The 22,720-nt window shown below is 39.3% G+C and overlaps 18 non-coding genes across 18 annotated transcripts; all 18 read right to left on the reverse strand.

Annotated features, from left to right (window-relative positions):
• Window positions 1-865: 865 nt before the first annotated feature.
• On the reverse strand, window positions 866-984 carry LOC140031180 (5S ribosomal RNA). Its single transcript, XR_011835101.1, has one exon. It is a non-coding gene; the product is annotated as a 5S ribosomal RNA (ribosomal RNA).
• A 1,135-nt stretch (window positions 985-2,119) lies between these two features.
• LOC140028574 (5S ribosomal RNA) lies at window positions 2,120-2,238 on the reverse strand. The gene has a single exon (XR_011832477.1). It is a non-coding gene; the product is annotated as a 5S ribosomal RNA (ribosomal RNA).
• Window positions 2,239-3,363: 1,125 nt separating this feature from the next.
• Window positions 3,364-3,482, reverse strand: LOC140028575 (5S ribosomal RNA). Its single transcript, XR_011832478.1, has one exon. It is a non-coding gene; the product is annotated as a 5S ribosomal RNA (ribosomal RNA).
• Window positions 3,483-4,604: 1,122 nt separating this feature from the next.
• LOC140028576 (5S ribosomal RNA) lies at window positions 4,605-4,723 on the reverse strand. Its single transcript, XR_011832479.1, has one exon. It is a non-coding gene; the product is annotated as a 5S ribosomal RNA (ribosomal RNA).
• A 1,135-nt stretch (window positions 4,724-5,858) lies between these two features.
• On the reverse strand, window positions 5,859-5,977 carry LOC140031181 (5S ribosomal RNA). Its single transcript, XR_011835102.1, has one exon. It is a non-coding gene; the product is annotated as a 5S ribosomal RNA (ribosomal RNA).
• Window positions 5,978-7,112: 1,135 nt separating this feature from the next.
• LOC140028577 (5S ribosomal RNA) lies at window positions 7,113-7,231 on the reverse strand. Its single transcript, XR_011832480.1, has one exon. It is a non-coding gene; the product is annotated as a 5S ribosomal RNA (ribosomal RNA).
• A 1,125-nt stretch (window positions 7,232-8,356) lies between these two features.
• LOC140028578 (5S ribosomal RNA) lies at window positions 8,357-8,475 on the reverse strand. The gene has a single exon (XR_011832481.1). It is a non-coding gene; the product is annotated as a 5S ribosomal RNA (ribosomal RNA).
• Window positions 8,476-9,610: 1,135 nt separating this feature from the next.
• Window positions 9,611-9,729, reverse strand: LOC140028579 (5S ribosomal RNA). The gene has a single exon (XR_011832482.1). It is a non-coding gene; the product is annotated as a 5S ribosomal RNA (ribosomal RNA).
• Window positions 9,730-10,864: 1,135 nt separating this feature from the next.
• LOC140028580 (5S ribosomal RNA) lies at window positions 10,865-10,983 on the reverse strand. The gene has a single exon (XR_011832483.1). It is a non-coding gene; the product is annotated as a 5S ribosomal RNA (ribosomal RNA).
• A 1,135-nt stretch (window positions 10,984-12,118) lies between these two features.
• On the reverse strand, window positions 12,119-12,237 carry LOC140028581 (5S ribosomal RNA). The gene has a single exon (XR_011832484.1). It is a non-coding gene; the product is annotated as a 5S ribosomal RNA (ribosomal RNA).
• Window positions 12,238-13,362: 1,125 nt separating this feature from the next.
• Window positions 13,363-13,481, reverse strand: LOC140028582 (5S ribosomal RNA). The gene has a single exon (XR_011832485.1). It is a non-coding gene; the product is annotated as a 5S ribosomal RNA (ribosomal RNA).
• Window positions 13,482-14,616: 1,135 nt separating this feature from the next.
• On the reverse strand, window positions 14,617-14,735 carry LOC140028583 (5S ribosomal RNA). The gene has a single exon (XR_011832486.1). It is a non-coding gene; the product is annotated as a 5S ribosomal RNA (ribosomal RNA).
• A 1,135-nt stretch (window positions 14,736-15,870) lies between these two features.
• On the reverse strand, window positions 15,871-15,989 carry LOC140028585 (5S ribosomal RNA). The gene has a single exon (XR_011832488.1). It is a non-coding gene; the product is annotated as a 5S ribosomal RNA (ribosomal RNA).
• A 1,135-nt stretch (window positions 15,990-17,124) lies between these two features.
• LOC140031182 (5S ribosomal RNA) lies at window positions 17,125-17,243 on the reverse strand. The gene has a single exon (XR_011835103.1). It is a non-coding gene; the product is annotated as a 5S ribosomal RNA (ribosomal RNA).
• Window positions 17,244-18,365: 1,122 nt separating this feature from the next.
• LOC140028586 (5S ribosomal RNA) lies at window positions 18,366-18,484 on the reverse strand. Its single transcript, XR_011832489.1, has one exon. It is a non-coding gene; the product is annotated as a 5S ribosomal RNA (ribosomal RNA).
• Window positions 18,485-19,606: 1,122 nt separating this feature from the next.
• On the reverse strand, window positions 19,607-19,725 carry LOC140028587 (5S ribosomal RNA). Its single transcript, XR_011832490.1, has one exon. It is a non-coding gene; the product is annotated as a 5S ribosomal RNA (ribosomal RNA).
• A 1,135-nt stretch (window positions 19,726-20,860) lies between these two features.
• Window positions 20,861-20,979, reverse strand: LOC140031183 (5S ribosomal RNA). Its single transcript, XR_011835104.1, has one exon. It is a non-coding gene; the product is annotated as a 5S ribosomal RNA (ribosomal RNA).
• Window positions 20,980-22,104: 1,125 nt separating this feature from the next.
• Window positions 22,105-22,223, reverse strand: LOC140028588 (5S ribosomal RNA). The gene has a single exon (XR_011832491.1). It is a non-coding gene; the product is annotated as a 5S ribosomal RNA (ribosomal RNA).
• Between the last annotated feature and the right edge of the window lie 497 nt (window positions 22,224-22,720).

Genomic DNA, 22,720 nt, shown 5'->3' on the forward strand with positions numbered 1-22,720 from the left:
ACAGACCCGCCAGAAAATCTGTTGACCCGAACCCCGACCCGCCAACCCGTGACGGGTCAGGTATGCTGACCCGAACCCGAAAATTTCAGGTTTACGGGGCGGCGGGTCGACCCGAAATGACCCGAAACTTAATTTTAATTTATTAATTTATCACTGTAATTTCTAATAAAATCAATTTCTCACAAAACTAATTACATAATCAAGTAATAAAAATTTAAATAAATGATTCCAAATCAAATCTAAAATAAATTAAACACCGTAAAAGTGTTTTATCCCAAGCAAAATATAAAATAAATTAAAACAATACAAAAGTGAAAAATAATATAATATATTATTTGTCCAAGTATAATAATTTCAACTTCACACAAATTAAAAAAATTCGTTTAGGATTAAGTAATTAATGCCTTTGAAAAAAAGAATAACTTAGTTTAGTTAGATAAAATTATTTTTATGTTTATTAAATTATTTTTAATTCGTAAACGGGTCATATCGGGTCATATCAGGTCACCACGGGTTGACCCGAAATCGACCGGTTTTCTTTTCGGGTTCATCGGGTCCAACCCGATTCTGACCCGAATTCCCGAAACCTCAACCCAAACCCATTAATTTCGTGTTAGGTTCGTGTCGTGTTTTCAGGTCGTGTCGAAAATTGCCACCCCTAGTTGCGGTGATACATTTGCGCCGACAAATTTGAGCGACGATCCGGGCTTTGATCGAGCCGTACCGTTCCTGATTTGTCTCGCGCCTTCAGATCCTCCTTCACGCTTCGACAAGAAGCAAAATATTAAGCAATCGTTCCGACGGAGCTAAATTACTACAGGATAAAGAACGAATAGGAAATTTGGATTTCGAAACAAAAAAGAAAGGGGTGCAACACGAGGACTTCCCAGGGGGTCACCCATCCTAGTACTACTCTCGCCCAAGCACGCTTAACTTCGGAGTTCTGATTGGATCCGGTGCATTAGTGCTGGTATGATCGCACCCGCCATGTTCTTTTCGCTTTATTCTTTTAAACTACCCCGTCCTGCGAAGCAGTGTGGCTTTTCTAGACCGAAATTCATTTTAAGCGTCAATTCAAGCATTTTCCTCTTATCCTTTTATTTATTTATTTTATATTTTTTTTTGTTATTGATTTGCACCCTGTTTTTTTCCCTCATCCCGCAACTCTAAATTATCATGAAATCAATCCTTCACGCTTGCAGTTAGGGGTGGCAATTCGGGTCCAAATCAGGTTGGCGGGTCGGGTTCGGGTCAACAGACCCGTCAGAAAATCTGTTGACCCGAACACCGACCCGCCAACCCGTGACGGGTCAGGTATGCTGACCCGAACCCGAAAATTTCTGGTTTACGGGGCGGCGGGTCGACCCGAAATGACCCGAAACTTAATTTTAATTTATTAATTTATCACTGTAATTTCTAATAAAATCAATTTCTCACAAAACTAATTACATAATCAAGTAATAAAAATTTAAATAAATGATTACAAATCAAATCTAAAATAAATTAAACACCGTAAAAGTGTTTTATCCCAAGCAAAATATAAAATAAATTAAAACAATACAAAAGTGAAAAATAATATAATATATTATTTGTCCAAGTATAATAATTTCAACTTCACACAAATTAAATAAATTCGTTTAGGATTAAGTAATTAATGCCTTTGAAAAAAAGAATAACTTAGTTTAGTTAGATAAAATTATTTTTATGTTTATTAAATTATTTTTAATTCGTAAACGGGTCATATCGGGTCATATCAGGTCACCACGGGTTGACCCGAAATCGACCGGTTTTCTTTTCGGGTTCATCGGGTCCAACCCGATTCTGACCCGAATTCCCGAAACCTCAACCCAAACCCATTAATTTCGTGTTAGGTTCGTGTCGTGTTTTCAGGTCGTGTCGAAAATTGCCACCCCTAGTTGCGGTGATACATTTGCGCCGACAAATTTGAGCGACGATCCGGGCTTTGATCGAGCCGTACCGTTCCTGATTTGTCTCGCGCCTTCAGATCCTCCTTCACGCTTCGACAAGAAGCAAAATATTAAGCAATCGTTCCGACGGAGCTAAATTACTACAGGATAAAGAACGAATAGGAAATTTGGATTTCGAAACAAAAAAGAGAGGGGTGCAACACGAGGACTTCCCAGGGGGTCACCCATCCTAGTACTACTCTCGCCCAAGCACGCTTAACTTCGGAGTTCTGATGGGATCCGGTGCATTAGTGCTGGTATGATCGCACCCGCCATGTTCCTTTCGCTTTATTCTTTTAAACTACCCCGTCCTGCGAAGCAGTGTGGCTTTTCTAGACCGAAATTCATTTTAAGCGTCAATTCAAGCATTTTCCTCTTATCCTTTTATTTATTTACTTTATATTTTTTTTTGTTATTGATTTGCACCCTGTTTTTTTCCCTCATCCCGCAACTCTAAATTATCATGAAATCAATCCTTCACGCTTGCAGTTAGGGGTGGCAATTCGGGTCCAAATCAGGTTGGCGGGTCGGGTTCGGGTCAACAGACCCGCCAGAAAATCTGTTGACCCGAACCCCGACCCGCCAACCCGTGACGGGTCAGGTATGCTGACCCGAACCCGAAAATTTCAGGTTTACGGGGCGGCGGGTCGACCCGAAATGACCCGAAACTTAATTTTAATTTATTAATTTATCACTGTAATTTCTAATAAAATCAATTTCTCACAAAACTAATTACATAATCAAGTAATAAAAATTTAAATAAATGATTCCAAATCAAATCTAAAATAAATTAAACACCGTAAAAGTGTTTTATCCCAAGCAAAATATAAAATAAATTAAAACAATACAAAAGTGAAAAATAATATAATATATTATTTGTTCAAGTATAATAATTTCAACTTCACACAAATTAAATAAATTCGTTTAGGATTAAGTAATTAATGCCTTTGAAAAAAAGAATAACTTAGTTTAGTTAGATAAAATTATTTTTATGTTTATTAAATTATTTTTAATTCGTAAACGGGTCATATCGGGTCACCACGGGTTGACCCGAAATCGACCGGTTTTATTTTCGGGTTCATCGGGTCCAACCCGATTCTGACCCGAATTCCCGAAACCTCAACCCAAACCCATTAATTTCGTGTTAGGTTCGTGTCGTGTTTTCAGGTCGTGTCGAAAATTGCCACCCCTAGTTGCGGTGATACATTTGCGCCGACAAATTTGAGCGACGATCCGGGCTTTGATCGAGCCGTACCGTTCCTGATTTGTCTCGCGCCTTCAGATCCACCTTCACGCTTCGACAAGAAGCAAAATATTAAGCAATCGTTCCGACGGAGCTAAATTACTACAGGATAAAGAACGAATAGGAAATTTGGATTTCGAAACAAAAAAGAGAGGGGTGCAACACGAGGACTTCCCAGGGGGTCACCCATCCTAGTACTACTCTCGCCCAAGCACGCTTAACTTCGGAGTTCTGATGGGATCCGGTGCATTAGTGCTGGTATGATCGCACCCGCCATGTTCCTTTCGCTTTATTCTTTTAAACTACCCCGTCCTGCGAAGCAGTGTGGCTTTTCTAGACCGAAATTCATTTTAAGCGTCAATTCAAGCATTTTCCTCTTATCCTTTTATTTATTTACTTTATATTTTTTTTTGTTATTGATTTGCACCCTGTTTTTTTCCCTCATCTCGCAACTCTAAATTATCATGAAATCAATCCTTCACGCTTGCAGTTAGGGGTGGCAATTCGGGTCCAAATCAGGTTGGCGGGTCGGGTTCGGGTCAACAGACCCGCCAGAAAATCTGTTGACCCGAACCCCGACCCGCCAACCCGTGACGGGTCAGGTATGCTGACCCGAACCCGAAAATTTCAGGTTTACGGGGAGGCGGGTCGACCCGAAATGACCCGAAACTTAATTTTAATTTATTAATTTATCACTGTAATTTCTAATAAAATCAATTTCTCACAAAACTAATTACATAATCAAGTAATAAAAATTTAAATAAATGATTCCAAATCAAATCTAAAATAAATTAAACACCGTAAAAGTGTTTTATCCCAAGCAAAATATAAAATAAATTAAAACAATACAAAAGTGAAAAATAATATAATATATTATTTGTCCAAGTATAATAATTTCAACTTCACACAAATTAAATAAATTCGTTTAGGATTAAGTAATTAATGCCTTTGAAAAAAAGAATAACTTAGTTTAGTTAGATAAAATTATTTTTATGTTTATTAAATTATTTTTAATTCGTAAACGGGTCATATCGGGTCATATCAGGTCACCACGGGTTGACCCGAAATCGACCGGTTTTCTTTTCGGGTTCATCGGGTCCAACCCGATTCTGACCCGAATTCCCGAAACCTCAACCCAAACCCATTAATTTCGTGTTAGGTTCGTGTCGTGTCGAAAATTGCCACCCCTAGTTGCGGTGATACATTTGCGCCGACAAATTTGAGCGACGATCCGGGCTTTGATCGAGCCGTACCGTTCCTGATTTGTCTCGCGCCTTCAGATCCTCCTTCACGCTTCGACAAGAAGCAAAATATTAAGCAATCGTTCCGACGGAGCTAAATTACTACAGGATAAAGAACGAATAGGAAATTTGGATTTCGAAACAAAAAAGAGAGGGGTGCAACACGAGGACTTCCCAGGGGGTCACCCATCCTAGTACTACTCTCGCCCAAGCACGCTTAACTTCGGAGTTCTGATGGGATCCGGTGCATTAGTGCTGGTATGATCGCACCCGCCATGTTCCTTTCGCTTTATTCTTTTAAACTACCCCGTCCTGCGAAGCAGTGTGGCTTTTCTAGACCGAAATTCATTTTAAGCGTCAATTCAAGCATTTTCCTCTTATCCTTTTATTTATTTACTTTATATTTTTTTTTGTTATTGATTTGCACCCTGTTTTTTTCCCTCATCCCGCAACTCTAAATTATCACGAAATCAATCCTTCACGCTTGCAGTTAGGGGTGGCAATTCGGGTCCAAATCAGGTTGGCGGGTCGGGTTCGGGTCAACAGACCCGCCAGAAAATCTGTTGACCCGAACCCCGACCCGCCAACCCGTGACGGGTCAGGTATGCTGACCCGAACCCGAAAATTTCAGGTTTACGGGGCGGCGGGTCGACCCGAAATGACCCGAAACTTAATTTTAATTTATTAATTTATCACTGTAATTTCTAATAAAATCAATTTCTCACAAAACTAATTACATAATCAAGTAATAAAAATTTAAATAAATGATTCCAAATCAAATCTAAAATAAATTAAACACCGTAAAAGTGTTTTATCCCAAGCAAAATATAAAATAAATTAAAACAATACAAAAGTGAAAAATAATATAATATATTATTTGTCCAAGTATAATAATTTCAACTTCACACAAATTAAAAAAATTCGTTTAGGATTAAGTAATTAATGCCTTTGAAAAAAAGAATAACTTAGTTTAGTTAGATAAAATTATTTTTATGTTTATTAAATTATTTTTAATTCGTAAACGGGTCATATCGGGTCATATCAGGTCACCACGGGTTGACCCGAAATCGACCGGTTTTCTTTTCGGGTTCATCGGGTCCAACCCGATTCTGACCCGAATTCCCGAAACCTCAACCCAAACCCATTAATTTCGTGTTAGGTTCGTGTCGTGTTTTCAGGTCGTGTCGAAAATTGCCACCCCTAGTTGCGGTGATACATTTGCGCCGACAAATTTGAGCGACGATCCGGGCTTTGATCGAGCCGTACCGTTCCTGATTTGTCTCGCGCCTTCAGATCCTCCTTCACGCTTCGACAAGAAGCAAAATATTAAGCAATCGTTCCGACGGAGCTAAATTACTACAGGATAAAGAACGAATAGGAAATTTGGATTTCGAAACAAAAAAGAAAGGGGTGCAACACGAGGACTTCCCAGGGGGTCACCCATCCTAGTACTACTCTCGCCCAAGCACGCTTAACTTCGGAGTTCTGATTGGATCCGGTGCATTAGTGCTGGTATGATCGCACCCGCCATGTTCTTTTCGCTTTATTCTTTTAAACTACCCCGTCCTGCGAAGCAGTGTGGCTTTTCTAGACCGAAATTCATTTTAAGCGTCAATTCAAGCATTTTCCTCTTATCCTTTTATTTATTTATTTTATATTTTTTTTTGTTATTGATTTGCACCCTGTTTTTTTCCCTCATCCCGCAACTCTAAATTATCATGAAATCAATCCTTCACGCTTGCAGTTAGGGGTGGCAATTCGGGTCCAAATCAGGTTGGCGGGTCGGGTTCGGGTCAACAGACCCGTCAGAAAATCTGTTGACCCGAACACCGACCCGCCAACCCGTGACGGGTCAGGTATGCTGACCCGAACCCGAAAATTTCTGGTTTACGGGGCGGCGGGTCGACCCGAAATGACCCGAAACTTAATTTTAATTTATTAATTTATCACTGTAATTTCTAATAAAATCAATTTCTCACAAAACTAATTACATAATCAAGTAATAAAAATTTAAATAAATGATTACAAATCAAATCTAAAATAAATTAAACACCGTAAAAGTGTTTTATCCCAAGCAAAATATAAAATAAATTAAAACAATACAAAAGTGAAAAATAATATAATATATTATTTGTCCAAGTATAATAATTTCAACTTCACACAAATTAAATAAATTCGTTTAGGATTAAGTAATTAATGCCTTTGAAAAAAAGAATAACTTAGTTTAGTTAGATAAAATTATTTTTATGTTTATTAAATTATTTTTAATTCGTAAACGGGTCATATCGGGTCATATCAGGTCACCACGGGTTGACCCGAAATCGACCGGTTTTCTTTTCGGGTTCATCGGGTCCAACCCGATTCTGACCCGAATTCCCGAAACCTCAACCCAAACCCATTAATTTCGTGTTAGGTTCGTGTCGTGTTTTCAGGTCGTGTCGAAAATTGCCACCCCTAGTTGCGGTGATACATTTGCGCCGACAAATTTGAGCGACGATCCGGGCTTTGATCGAGCCGTACCGTTCCTGATTTGTCTCGCGCCTTCAGATCCTCCTTCACGCTTCGACAAGAAGCAAAATATTAAGCAATCGTTCCGACGGAGCTAAATTACTACAGGATAAAGAACGAATAGGAAATTTGGATTTCGAAACAAAAAAGAGAGGGGTGCAACACGAGGACTTCCCAGGGGGTCACCCATCCTAGTACTACTCTCGCCCAAGCACGCTTAACTTCGGAGTTCTGATGGGATCCGGTGCATTAGTGCTGGTATGATCGCACCCGCCATGTTCCTTTCGCTTTATTCTTTTAAACTACCCCGTCCTGCGAAGCAGTGTGGCTTTTCTAGACCGAAATTCATTTTAAGCGTCAATTCAAGCATTTTCCTCTTATCCTTTTATTTATTTACTTTATATTTTTTTTTGTTATTGATTTGCACCCTGTTTTTTTCCCTCATCCCGCAACTCTAAATTATCATGAAATCAATCCTTCACGCTTGCAGTTAGGGGTGGCAATTCGGGTCCAAATCAGGTTGGCGGGTCGGGTTCGGGTCAACAGACCCGCCAGAAAATCTGTTGACCCGAACCCCGACCCGCCAACCCGTGACGGGTCAGGTATGCTGACCCGAACCCGAAAATTTCAGGTTTACGGGGCGGCGGGTCGACCCGAAATGACCCGAAACTTAATTTTAATTTATTAATTTATCACTGTAATTTCTAATAAAATCAATTTCTCACAAAACTAATTACATAATCAAGTAATAAAAATTTAAATAAATGATTCCAAATCAAATCTAAAATAAATTAAACACCGTAAAAGTGTTTTATCCCAAGCAAAATATAAAATAAATTAAAACAATACAAAAGTGAAAAATAATATAATATATTATTTGTTCAAGTATAATAATTTCAACTTCACACAAATTAAATAAATTCGTTTAGGATTAAGTAATTAATGCCTTTGAAAAAAAGAATAACTTAGTTTAGTTAGATAAAATTATTTTTATGTTTATTAAATTATTTTTAATTCGTAAACGGGTCATATCGGGTCACCACGGGTTGACCCGAAATCGACCGGTTTTATTTTCGGGTTCATCGGGTCCAACCCGATTCTGACCCGAATTCCCGAAACCTCAACCCAAACCCATTAATTTCGTGTTAGGTTCGTGTCGTGTTTTCAGGTCGTGTCGAAAATTGCCACCCCTAGTTGCGGTGATACATTTGCGCCGACAAATTTGAGCGACGATCCGGGCTTTGATCGAGCCGTACCGTTCCTGATTTGTCTCGCGCCTTCAGATCCACCTTCACGCTTCGACAAGAAGCAAAATATTAAGCAATCGTTCCGACGGAGCTAAATTACTACAGGATAAAGAACGAATAGGAAATTTGGATTTCGAAACAAAAAAGAGAGGGGTGCAACACGAGGACTTCCCAGGGGGTCACCCATCCTAGTACTACTCTCGCCCAAGCACGCTTAACTTCGGAGTTCTGATGGGATCCGGTGCATTAGTGCTGGTATGATCGCACCCGCCATGTTCCTTTCGCTTTATTCTTTTAAACTACCCCGTCCTGCGAAGCAGTGTGGCTTTTCTAGACCGAAATTCATTTTAAGCGTCAATTCAAGCATTTTCCTCTTATCCTTTTATTTATTTACTTTATATTTTTTTTTGTTATTGATTTGCACCCTGTTTTTTTCCCTCATCCCGCAACTCTAAATTATCATGAAATCAATCCTTCACGCTTGCAGTTAGGGGTGGCAATTCGGGTCCAAATCAGGTTGGCGGGTCGGGTTCGGGTCAACAGACCCGCCAGAAAATCTGTTGACCCGAACCCCGACCCGCCAACCCGTGACGGGTCAGGTATGCTGACCCGAACCCGAAAATTTCAGGTTTACGGGGCGGCGGGTCGACCCGAAATGACCCGAAACTTAATTTTAATTTATTAATTTATCACTGTAATTTCTAATAAAATCAATTTCTCACAAAACTAATTACATAATCAAGTAATAAAAATTTAAATAAATGATTCCAAATCAAATCTAAAATAAATTAAACACCGTAAAAGTGTTTTATCCCAAGCAAAATATAAAATAAATTAAAACAATACAAAAGTGAAAAATAATATAATATATTATTTGTCCAAGTATAATAATTTCAACTTCACACAAATTAAATAAATTCGTTTAGGATTAAGTAATTAATGCCTTTGAAAAAAAGAATAACTTAGTTTAGTTAGATAAAATTATTTTTATGTTTATTAAATTATTTTTAATTCGTAAACGGGTCATATCGGGTCATATCAGGTCACCACGGGTTGACCCGAAATCGACCGGTTTTCTTTTCGGGTTCATCGGGTCCAACCCGATTCTGACCCGAATTCCCGAAACCTCAACCCAAACCCATTAATTTCGTGTTAGGTTCGTGTCGTGTTTTCAGGTCGTGTCGAAAATTGCCACCCCTAGTTGCGGTGATACATTTGCGCCGACAAATTTGAGCGACGATCCGGGCTTTGATCGAGCCGTACCGTTCCTGATTTGTCTCGCGCCTTCAGATCCTCCTTCACGCTTCGACAAGAAGCAAAATATTAAGCAATCGTTCCGACGGAGCTAAATTACTACAGGATAAAGAACGAATAGGAAATTTGGATTTCGAAACAAAAAAGAGAGGGGTGCAACACGAGGACTTCCCAGGGGGTCACCCATCCTAGTACTACTCTCGCCCAAGCACGCTTAACTTCGGAGTTCTGATGGGATCCGGTGCATTAGTGCTGGTATGATCGCACCCGCCATGTTCCTTTCGCTTTATTCTTTTAAACTACCCCGTCCTGCGAAGCAGTGTGGCTTTTCTAGACCGAAATTCATTTTAAGCGTCAATTCAAGCATTTTCCTCTTATCCTTTTATTTATTTACTTTATATTTTTTTTTGTTATTGATTTGCACCCTGTTTTTTTCCCTCATCCCGCAACTCTAAATTATCATGAAATCAATCCTTCACGCTTGCAGTTAGGGGTGGCAATTCGGGTCCAAATCAGGTTGGCGGGTCGGGTTCGGGTCAACAGACCCGCCAGAAAATCTGTTGACCCGAACCCCGACCCGCCAACCCGTGACGGGTCAGGTATGCTGACCCGAACCCGAAAATTTCAGGTTTACGGGGCGGCGGGTCGACCCGAAATGACCCGAAACTTAATTTTAATTTATTAATTTATCACTGTAATTTCTAATAAAATCAATTTCTCACAAAACTAATTACATAATCAAGTAATAAAAATTTAAATAAATGATTCCAAATCAAATCTAAAATAAATTAAACACCGTAAAAGTGTTTTATCCCAAGCAAAATATAAAATAAATTAAAACAATACAAAAGTGAAAAATAATATAATATATTATTTGTCCAAGTATAATAATTTCAACTTCACACAAATTAAATAAATTCGTTTAGGATTAAGTAATTAATGCCTTTGAAAAAAAGAATAACTTAGTTTAGTTAGATAAAATTATTTTTATGTTTATTAAATTATTTTTAATTCGTAAACGGGTCATATCGGGTCATATCAGGTCACCACGGGTTGACCCGAAATCGACCGGTTTTCTTTTCGGGTTCATCGGGTCCAACCCGATTCTGACCCGAATTCCCGAAACCTCAACCCAAACCCATTAATTTCGTGTTAGGTTCGTGTCGTGTTTTCAGGTCGTGTCGAAAATTGCCACCCCTAGTTGCGGTGATACATTTGCGCCGACAAATTTGAGCGACGATCCGGGCTTTGATCGAGCCGTACCGTTCCTGATTTGTCTCGCGCCTTCAGATCCTCCTTCACGCTTCGACAAGAAGCAAAATATTAAGCAATCGTTCCGACGGAGCTAAATTACTACAGGATAAAGAACGAATAGGAAATTTGGATTTCGAAACAAAAAAGAGAGGGGTGCAACACGAGGACTTCCCAGGGGGTCACCCATCCTAGTACTACTCTCGCCCAAGCACGCTTAACTTCGGAGTTCTGATGGGATCCGGTGCATTAGTGCTGGTATGATCGCACCCGCCATGTTCCTTTCGCTTTATTCTTTTAAACTACCCCGTCCTGCGAAGCAGTGTGGCTTTTCTAGACCGAAATTCATTTTAAGCGTCAATTCAAGCATTTTCCTCTTATCCTTTTATTTATTTACTTTATATTTTTTTTTGTTATTGATTTGCACCCTGTTTTTTTCCCTCATCCCGCAACTCTAAATTATCATGAAATCAATCCTTCACGCTTGCAGTTAGGGGTGGCAATTCGGGTCCAAATCAGGTTGGCGGGTCGGGTTCGGGTCAACAGACCCGCCAGAAAATCTGTTGACCCGAACCCCGACCCGCCAACCCGTGACGGGTCAGGTATGCTGACCCGAACCCGAAAATTTCAGGTTTACGGGGCGGCGGGTCGACCCGAAATGACCCGAAACTTAATTTTAATTTATTAATTTATCACTGTAATTTCTAATAAAATCAATTTCTCACAAAACTAATTACATAATCAAGTAATAAAAATTTAAATAAATGATTACAAATCAAATCTAAAATAAATTAAACACCGTAAAAGTGTTTTATCCCAAGCAAAATATAAAATAAATTAAAACAATACAAAAGTGAAAAATAATATAATATATTATTTGTCCAAGTATAATAATTTCAACTTCACACAAATTAAATAAATTCGTTTAGGATTAAGTAATTAATGCCTTTGAAAAAAAGAATAACTTAGTTTAGTTAGATAAAATTATTTTTATGTTTATTAAATTATTTTTAATTCGTAAACGGGTCATATCGGGTCATATCAGGTCACCACGGGTTGACCCGAAATCGACCGGTTTTCTTTTCGGGTTCATCGGGTCCAACCCGATTCTGACCCGAATTCCCGAAACCTCAACCCAAACCCATTAATTTCGTGTTAGGTTCGTGTCGTGTTTTCAGGTCGTGTCGAAAATTGCCACCCCTAGTTGCGGTGATACATTTGCGCCGACAAATTTGAGCGACGATCCGGGCTTTGATCGAGCCGTACCGTTCCTGATTTGTCTCGCGCCTTCAGATCCTCCTTCACGCTTCGACAAGAAGCAAAATATTAAGCAATCGTTCCGACGGAGCTAAATTACTACAGGATAAAGAACGAATAGGAAATTTGGATTTCGAAACAAAAAAGAGAGGGGTGCAACACGAGGACTTCCCAGGGGGTCACCCATCCTAGTACTACTCTCGCCCAAGCACGCTTAACTTCGGAGTTCTGATGGGATCCGGTGCATTAGTGCTGGTATGATCGCACCCGCCATGTTCCTTTCGCTTTATTCTTTTAAACTACCCCGTCCTGCGAAGCAGTGTGGCTTTTCTAGACCGAAATTCATTTTAAGCGTCAATTCAAGCATTTTCCTCTTATCCTTTTATTTATTTACTTTATATTTTTTTTTGTTATTGATTTGCACCCTGTTTTTTTCCCTCATCCCGCAACTCTAAATTATCATGAAATCAATCCTTCACGCTTGCAGTTAGGGGTGGCAATTCGGGTCCAAATCAGGTTGGCGGGTCGGGTTCGGGTCAACAGACCCGCCAGAAAATCTGTTGACCCGAACCCCGACCCGCCAACCCGTGACGGGTCAGGTATGCTGACCCGAACCCGAAAATTTCAGGTTTACGGGGCGGCGGGTCGACCCGAAATGACCCGAAACTTAATTTTAATTTATTAATTTATCACTGTAATTTCTAATAAAATCAATTTCTCACAAAACTAATTACATAATCAAGTAATAAAAATTTAAATAAATGATTCCAAATCAAATCTAAAATAAATTAAACACCGTAAAAGTGTTTTATCCCAAGCAAAATATAAAATAAATTAAAACAATACAAAAGTGAAAAATAATATAATATATTATTTGTTCAAGTATAATAATTTCAACTTCACACAAATTAAATAAATTCGTTTAGGATTAAGTAATTAATGCCTTTGAAAAAAAGAATAACTTAGTTTAGTTAGATAAAATTATTTTTATGTTTATTAAATTATTTTTAATTCGTAAACGGGTCATATCGGGTCACCACGGGTTGACCCGAAATCGACCGGTTTTATTTTCGGGTTCATCGGGTCCAACCCGATTCTGACCCGAATTCCCGAAACCTCAACCCAAACCCATTAATTTCGTGTTAGGTTCGTGTCGTGTTTTCAGGTCGTGTCGAAAATTGCCACCCCTAGTTGCGGTGATACATTTGCGCCGACAAATTTGAGCGACGATCCGGGCTTTGATCGAGCCGTACCGTTCCTGATTTGTCTCGCGCCTTCAGATCCACCTTCACGCTTCGACAAGAAGCAAAATATTAAGCAATCGTTCCGACGGAGCTAAATTACTACAGGATAAAGAACGAATAGGAAATTTGGATTTCGAAACAAAAAAGAGAGGGGTGCAACACGAGGACTTCCCAGGGGGTCACCCATCCTAGTACTACTCTCGCCCAAGCACGCTTAACTTCGGAGTTCTGATGGGATCCGGTGCATTAGTGCTGGTATGATCGCACCCGCCATGTTCCTTTCGCTTTATTCTTTTAAACTACCCCGTCCTGCGAAGCAGTGTGGCTTTTCTAGACCGAAATTCATTTTAAGCGTCAATTCAAGCATTTTCCTCTTATCCTTTTATTTATTTACTTTATATTTTTTTTTGTTATTGATTTGCACCCTGTTTTTTTCCCTCATCCCGCAACTCTAAATTATCATGAAATCAATCCTTCACGCTTGCAGTTAGGGGTGGCAATTCGGGTCCAAATCAGGTTGGCGGGTCGGGTTCGGGTCAACAGACCCGCCAGAAAATCTGTTGACCCGAACCCCGACCCGCCAACCCGTGACGGGTCAGGTATGCTGACCCGAACCCGAAAATTTCAGGTTTACGGGGCGGCGGGTCGACCCGAAATGACCCGAAACTTAATTTTAATTTATTAATTTATCACTGTAATTTCTAATAAAATCAATTTCTCACAAAACTAATTACATAATCAAGTAATAAAAATTTAAATAAATGATTCCAAATCAAATCTAAAATAAATTAAACACCGTAAAAGTGTTTTATCCCAAGCAAAATATAAAATAAATTAAAACAATACAAAAGTGAAAAATAATATAATATATTATTTGTCCAAGTATAATAATTTCAACTTCACACAAATTAAATAAATTCGTTTAGGATTAAGTAATTAATGCCTTTGAAAAAAAGAATAACTTAGTTTAGTTAGATAAAATTATTTTTATGTTTATTAAATTATTTTTAATTCGTAAACGGGTCATATCGGGTCATATCAGGTCACCACGGGTTGACCCGAAATCGACCGGTTTTCTTTTCGGGTTCATCGGGTCCAACCCGATTCTGACCCGAATTCCCGAAACCTCAACCCAAACCCATTAATTTCGTGTTAGGTTCGTGTCGTGTTTTCAGGTCGTGTCGAAAATTGCCACCCCTAGTTGCGGTGATACATTTGCGCCGACAAATTTGAGCGACGATCCGGGCTTTGATCGAGCCGTACCGTTCCTGATTTGTCTCGCGCCTTCAGATCCTCCTTCACGCTTCGACAAGAAGCAAAATATTAAGCAATCGTTCCGACGGAGCTAAATTACTACAGGATAAAGAACGAATAGGAAATTTGGATTTCGAAACAAAAAAGAGAGGGGTGCAACACGAGGACTTCCCAGGGGGTCACCCATCCTAGTACTACTCTCGCCCAAGCACGCTTAACTTCGGAGTTCTGATGGGATCCGGTGCATTAGTGCTGGTATGATCGCACCCGCCATGTTCCTTTCGCTTTATTCTTTTAAACTACCCCGTCCTGCGAAGCAGTGTGGCTTTTCTAGACCGAAATTCATTTTAAGCGTCAATTCAAGCATTTTCCTCTTATCCTTTTATTTATTTACTTTATATTTTTTTTTGTTATTGATTTGCACCCTGTTTTTTTCCCTCATCCCGCAACTCTAAATTATCATGAAATCAATCCTTCACGCTTGCAGTTAGGGGTGGCAATTCGGGTCCAAATCAGGTTGGCGGGTCGGGTTCGGGTCAACAGACCCGCCAGAAAATCTGTTGACCCGAACCCCGACCCGCCAACCCGTGACGGGTCAGGTATGCTGACCCGAACCCGAAAATTTCAGGTTTACGGGGCGGCGGGTCGACCCGAAATGACCCGAAACTTAATTTTAATTTATTAATTTATCACTGTAATTTCTAATAAAATCAATTTCTCACAAAACTAATTACATAATCAAGTAATAAAAATTTAAATAAATGATTCCAAATCAAATCTAAAATAAATTAAACACCGTAAAAGTGTTTTATCCCAAGCAAAATATAAAATAAATTAAAACAATACAAAAGTGAAAAATAATATAATATATTATTTGTCCAAGTATAATAATTTCAACTTCACACAAATTAAATAAATTCGTTTAGGATTAAGTAATTAATGCCTTTGAAAAAAAGAATAACTTAGTTTAGTTAGATAAAATTATTTTTATGTTTATTAAATTATTTTTAATTCGTAAACGGGTCATATCGGGTCATATCAGGTCACCACGGGTTGACCCGAAATCGACCGGTTTTCTTTTCGGGTTCATCGGGTCCAACCCGATTCTGACCCGAATTCCCGAAACCTCAACCCAAACCCATTAATTTCGTGTTAGGTTCGTGTCGTGTTTTCAGGTCGTGTCGAAAATTGCCACCCCTAGTTGCGGTGATACATTTGCGCCGACAAATTTGAGCGACGATCCGGGCTTTGATCGAGCCGTACCGTTCCTGATTTGTCTCGCGCCTTCAGATCCTCCTTCACGCTTCGACAAGAAGCAAAATATTAAGCAATCGTTCCGACGGAGCTAAATTACTACAGGATAAAGAACGAATAGGAAATTTGGATTTCGAAACAAAAAAGAGAGGGGTGCAACACGAGGACTTCCCAGGGGGTCACCCATCCTAGTACTACTCTCGCCCAAGCACGCTTAACTTCGGAGTTCTGATGGGATCCGGTGCATTAGTGCTGGTATGATCGCACCCGCCATGTTCCTTTCGCTTTATTCTTTTAAACTACCCCGTCCTGCGAAGCAGTGTGGCTTTTCTAGACCGAAATTCATTTTAAGCGTCAATTCAAGCATTTTCCTCTTATCCTTTTATTTATTTACTTTATATTTTTTTTTGTTATTGATTTGCACCCTGTTTTTTTCCCTCATCCCGCAACTCTAAATTATCATGAAATCAATCCTTCACGCTTGCAGTTAGGGGTGGCAATTCGGGTCCAAATCAGGTTGGCGGGTCGGGTTCGGGTCAACAGACCCGCCAGAAAATCTGTTGACCCGAACCCCGACCCGCCAACCCGTGACGGGTCAGGTATGCTGACCCGAACCCGAAAATTTCAGGTTTACGGGGCGGCGGGTCGACCCGAAATGACCCGAAACTTAATTTTAATTTATTAATTTATCACTGTAATTTCTAATAAAATCAATTTCTCACAAAACTAATTACATAATCAAGTAATAAAAATTTAAATAAATGATTCCAAATCAAATCTAAAATAAATTAAACACCGTAAAAGTGTTTTATCCCAAGCAAAATATAAAATAAATTAAAACAATACAAAAGTGAAAAATAATATAATATATTATTTGTCCAAGTATAATAATTTCAACTTCACACAAATTAAATAAATTCGTTTAGGATTAAGTAATTAATGCCTTTGAAAAAAAGAATAACTTAGTTTAGTTAGATAAAATTATTTTTATGTTTATTAAATTATTTTTAATTCGTAAACGGGTCATATCGGGTCATATCAGGTCACCACGGGTTGACCCGAAATCGACCGGTTTTCTTTTCGGGTTCATCGGGTCCAACCCGATTCTGACCCGAATTCCCGAAACCTCAACCCAAACCCATTAATTTCGTGTTAGGTTCGTGTCGTGTTTTCAGGTCGTGTCGAAAATTGCCACCCCTAGTTGCGGTGATACATTTGCGCCGACAAATTTGAGCGACGATCCGGGCTTTGATCGAGCCGTACCGTTCCTGATTTGTCTCGCGCCTTCAGATCCTCCTTCACGCTTCGACAAGAAGCAAAATATTAAGCAATCGTTCCGACGGAGCTAAATTACTACAGGATAAAGAACGAATAGGAAATTTGGATTTCGAAACAAAAAAGAAAGGGGTGCAACACGAGGACTTCCCAGGGGGTCACCCATCCTAGTACTACTCTCGCCCAAGCACGCTTAACTTCGGAGTTCTGATTGGATCCGGTGCATTAGTGCTGGTATGATCGCACCCGCCATGTTCCTTTCGCTTTATTCTTTTAAACTACCCCGTCCTGCGAAGCAGTGTGGCTTTTCTAGACCGAAATTCATTTTAAGCGTCAATTCAAGCATTTTCCTCTTATCCTTTTATTTATTTACTTTATATTTTTTTTTGTTATTGATTTGCACCCTGTTTTTTTCCCTCATCCCGCAACTCTAAATTATCATGAAATCAATCCTTCACGCTTGCAGTTAGGGGTGGCAATTCGGGTCCAAATCAGGTTGGCGGGTCGGGTTCGGGTCAACAGACCCGTCAGAAAATCTGTTGACCCGAACACCGACCCGCCAACCCGTGACGGGTCAGGTATGCTGACCCGAACCCGAAAATTTCTGGTTTACGGGGCGGCGGGTCGACCCGAAATGACCCGAAACTTAATTTTAATTTATTAATTTATCACTGTAATTTCTAATAAAATCAATTTCTCACAAAACTAATTACATAATCAAGTAATAAAAATTTAAATAAATGATTCCAAATCAAATCTAAAATAAATTAAACACCGTAAAAGTGTTTTATCCCAAGCAAAATATAAAATAAATTAAAACAATACAAAAGTGAAAAATAATATAATATATTATTTGTCCAAGTATAATAATTTCAACTTCACACAAATTAAATAAATTCGTTTAGGATTAAGTAATTAATGCCTTTGAAAAAAAGAATAACTTAGTTTAGTTAGATAAAATTATTTTTATGTTTATTAAATTATTTTTAATTCGTAAACGGGTCATATCGGGTCATATCAGGTCACCACGGGTTGACCCGAAATCGACCGGTTTTCTTTTCGGGTTCATCGGGTCCAACCCGATTCTGACCCGAATTCCCGAAACCTCAACCCAAACCCATTAATTTCGTGTTAGGTTCGTGTCGTGTCGAAAATTGCCACCCCTAGTTGCGGTGATACATTTGCGCCGACAAATTTGAGCGACGATCCGGGCTTTGATCGAGCCGTACCGTTCCTGATTTGTCTCGCGCCTTCAGATCCTCCTTCACGCTTCGACAAGAAGCAAAATATTAAGCAATCGTTCCGACGGAGCTAAATTACTACAGGATAAAGAACGAATAGGAAATTTGGATTTCGAAACAAAAAAGAGAGGGGTGCAACACGAGGACTTCCCAGGGGGTCACCCATCCTAGTACTACTCTCGCCCAAGCACGCTTAACTTCGGAGTTCTGATGGGATCCGGTGCATTAGTGCTGGTATGATCGCACCCGCCATGTTCCTTTCGCTTTATTCTTTTAAACTACCCCGTCCTGCGAAGCAGTGTGGCTTTTCTAGACCGAAATTCATTTTAAGCGTCAATTCAAGCATTTTCCTCTTATCCTTTTATTTATTTACTTTATATTTTTTTTTGTTATTGATTTGCACCCTGTTTTTTTCCCTCATCCCGCAACTCTAAATTATCATGAAATCAATCCTTCACGCTTGCAGTTAGGGGTGGCAATTCGGGTCCAAATCAGGTTGGCGGGTCGGGTTCGGGTCAACAGACCCGCCAGAAAATCTGTTGACCCGAACCCCGACCCGCCAACCCGTGACGGGTCAGGTATGCTGACCCGAACCCGAAAATTTCAGGTTTACGGGGCGGCGGGTCGACCCGAAATGACCCGAAACTTAATTTTAATTTATTAATTTATCACTGTAATTTCTAATAAAATCAATTTCTCACAAAACTAATTACATAATCAAGTAATAAAAATTTAAATAAATGATTCCAAATCAAATCTAAAATAAATTAAACACCGTAAAAGTGTTTTATCCCAAGCAAAATATAAAATAAATTAAAACAATACAAAAGTGAAAAATAATATAATATATTATTTGTCCAAGTATAATAATTTCAACTTCACACAAATTAAATAAATTCGTTTAGGATTAAGTAATTAATGCCTTTGAAAAAAAGAATAACTTAGTTTAGTTAGATAAAATTATTTTTATGTTTATTAAATTATTTTTAATTCGTAAACGGGTCATATCGGGTCATATCAGGTCACCACGGGTTGACCCGAAATCGACCGGTTTTCTTTTCGGGTTCATCGGGTCCAACCCGATTCTGACCCGAATTCCCGAAACCTCAACCCAAACCCATTAATTTCGTGTTAGGTTCGTGTCGTGTCGAAAATTGCCACCCCTAGTTGCGGTGATACATTTGCGCCGACAAATTTGAGCGACGATCCGGGTTTTGATCGAGCCGTACCGTTCCTGATTTGTCTCGCGCCTTCAGATCCTCCTTCACGCTTCGACAAGAAGCAAAATATTAAGCAATCGTTCCGACGGAGCTAAATTACTACAGGATAAAGAACGAATAGGAAATTTGGATTTCGAAACAAAAAAGAGAGGGGTGCAACACGAGGACTTCCCAGGGGGTCACCCATCCTAGTACTACTCTCGCCCAAGCACGCTTAACTTCGGAGTTCTGATGGGATCCGGTGCATTAGTGCTGGTATGATCGCACCCGCCATGTTCCTTTCGCTTTATTCTTTTAAACTACCCCGTCCTGCGAAGCAGTGTGGCTTTTCTAGACCGAAATTCATTTTAAGCGTCAATTCAAGCATTTTCCTCTTATCCTTTTATTTATTTACTTTATATTTTTTTTTGTTATTGATTTGCACCCTGTTTTTTTCCCTCATCCCGCAACTCTAAATTATCATGAAATCAATCCTTCACGCTTGCAGTTAGGGGTGGCAATTCGGGTCCAAATCAGGTTGGCGGGTCGGGTTCGGGTCAACAGACCCGCCAGAAAATCTGTTGACCCGAACCCCGACCCGCCAACCCGTGACGGGTCAGGTATGCTGACCCGAACCCGAAAATTTCAGGTTTACGGGGCGGCGGGTCGACCCGAAATGACCCGAAACTTAATTTTAATTTATTAATTTATCACTGTAATTTCTAATAAAATCAATTTCTCACAAAACTAATTACATAATCAAGTAATAAAAATTTAAATAAATGATTCCAAATCAAATCTAAAATAAATTAAACACCGTAAAAGTGTTTTATCCCAAGCAAAATATAAAATAAATTAAAACAATACAAAAGTGAAAAATAATATAATATATTATTTGTCCAAGTATAATAATTTCAACTTCACACAAATTAAATAAATTCGTTTAGGATTAAGTAATTAATGCCTTTGAAAAAAAGAATAACTTAGTTTAGTTAGATAAAATTATTTTTATGTTTATTAAATTATTTTTAATTCGTAAACGGGTCATATCGGGTCATATCAGGTCACCACGGGTTGACCCGAAATCGACCGGTTTTCTTTTCGGGTTCATCGGGTCCAACCCGATTGTGACCCGAATTCCCGAAACCTCAACCCAAACCCATTAATTTCGTGTTAGGTTCGTGTCGTGTTTTCAGGTCGTGTCGAAAATTGCCACCCCTAGTTGCGGTGATACATTTGCGCCGACAAATTTGAGCGACGATCCGGGCTTTGATCGAGCCGTACCGTTCCTGATTTGTCTCGCGCCTTCAGATCCTCCTTCACGCTTCGACAAGAAGCAAAATATTAAGCAATCGTTCCGACGGAGCTAAATTACTACAGGATAAAGAACGAATAGGAAATTTGGATTTCGAAACAAAAAAGAAAGGGGTGCAACACGAGGACTTCCCAGGGGGTCACCCATCCTAGTACTACTCTCGCCCAAGCACGCTTAACTTCGGAGTTCTGATTGGATCCGGTGCATTAGTGCTGGTATGATCGCACCCGCCATGTTCCTTTCGCTTTATTCTTTTAAACTACCCCGTCCTGCGAAGCAGTGTGGCTTTTCTAGACCGAAATTCATTTTAAGCGTCAATTCAAGCATTTTCCTCTTATCCTTTTATTTATTTACTTTATATTTTTTTTTGTTATTGATTTGCACCCTGTTTTTTTCCCTCATCCCGCAACTCTAAATTATCATGAAATCAATCCTTCACGCTTGCAGTTAGGGGTGGCAATTCGGGTCCAAATCAGGTTGGCGGGTCGGGTTCGGGTCAACAGACCCGCCAGAAAATCTGTTGACCCGAACCCCGACCCGCCAACCCGTGACGGGTCAGGTATGCTGACCCGAACCCGAAAATTTCAGGTTTACGGGGCGGCGGGTCGACCCGAAATGACCCGAAACTTAATTTTAATTTATTAATTTATCACTGTAATTTCTAATAAAATCAATTTCTCACAAAACTAATTACATAATCAAGTAATAAAAATTTAAATAAATGATTCCAAATCAAATCTAAAATAAATTAAACACCGTAAAAGTGTTTTATCCCAAGCAAAATATAAAATAAATTAAAACAATACAAAAGTGAAAAATAATATAATATATTATTTGTTCAAGTATAATAATTTCAACTTCACACAAATTAAATAAATTCGTTTAGGATTAAGTAATTAATGCCTTTGAAAAAAAGAATAACTTAGTTTAGTTAGATAAAATTATTTTTATGTTTATTAAATTATTTTTAATTCGTAAACGGGTCATATCGGGTCACCACGGGTTGACCCGAAATCGACCGGTTTTATTTTCGGGTTCATCGGGTCCAACCCGATTCTGACCCGAATTCCCGAAACCTCAACCCAAACCCATTAATTTCGTGTTAGGTTCGTGTCGTGTTTTCAGGTCGTGTCGAAAATTGCCACCCCTAGTTGCGGTGATACATTTGCGCCGACAAATTTGAGCGACGATCCGGGCTTTGATCGAGCCGTACCGTTCCTGATTTGTCTCGCGCCTTCAGATCCACCTTCACGCTTCGACAAGAAGCAAAATATTAAGCAATCGTTCCGACGGAGCTAAATTACTACAGGATAAAGAACGAATAGGAAATTTGGATTTCGAAACAAAAAAGAGAGGGGTGCAACACGAGGACTTCCCAGGGGGTCACCCATCCTAGTACTACTCTCGCCCAAGCACGCTTAACTTCGGAGTTCTGATGGGATCCGGTGCATTAGTGCTGGTATGATCGCACCCGCCATGTTCCTTTCGCTTTATTCTTTTAAACTACCCCGTCCTGCGAAGCAGTGTGGCTTTTCTAGACCGAAATTCATTTTAAGCGTCAATTCAAGCATTTTCCTCTTATCCTTTTATTTATTTACTTTATATTTTTTTTTGTTATTGATTTGCACCCTGTTTTTTTCCCTCATCCCGCAACTCTAAATTATCATGAAATCAATCCTTCACGCTTGCAGTTAGGGGTGGCAATTCGGGTCCAAATCAGGTTGGCGGGTCGGGTTCGGGTCAACAGACCCGCCAGAAAATCTGTTGACCCGAACCCCGACCCGCCAACCCGTGACGGGTCAGGTATGCTGACCCGAACCCGAAAATTTCAGGTTTACGGGGCGGCGGGTCGACCCGAAATGACCCGAAACTTAATTTTAATTTATTAATTTATCACTGTAATTTCTAATAAAATCAATTTCTCACAAAACTAATTACATAATCAAGTAATAAAAATTTAAATAAATGAT

Source organism: Coffea arabica, chromosome 11e, assembly GCF_036785885.1.
Source record: "Coffea arabica cultivar ET-39 chromosome 11e, Coffea Arabica ET-39 HiFi, whole genome shotgun sequence".
Taxonomy (NCBI): Eukaryota; Viridiplantae; Streptophyta; class Magnoliopsida; order Gentianales; family Rubiaceae; genus Coffea; species Coffea arabica.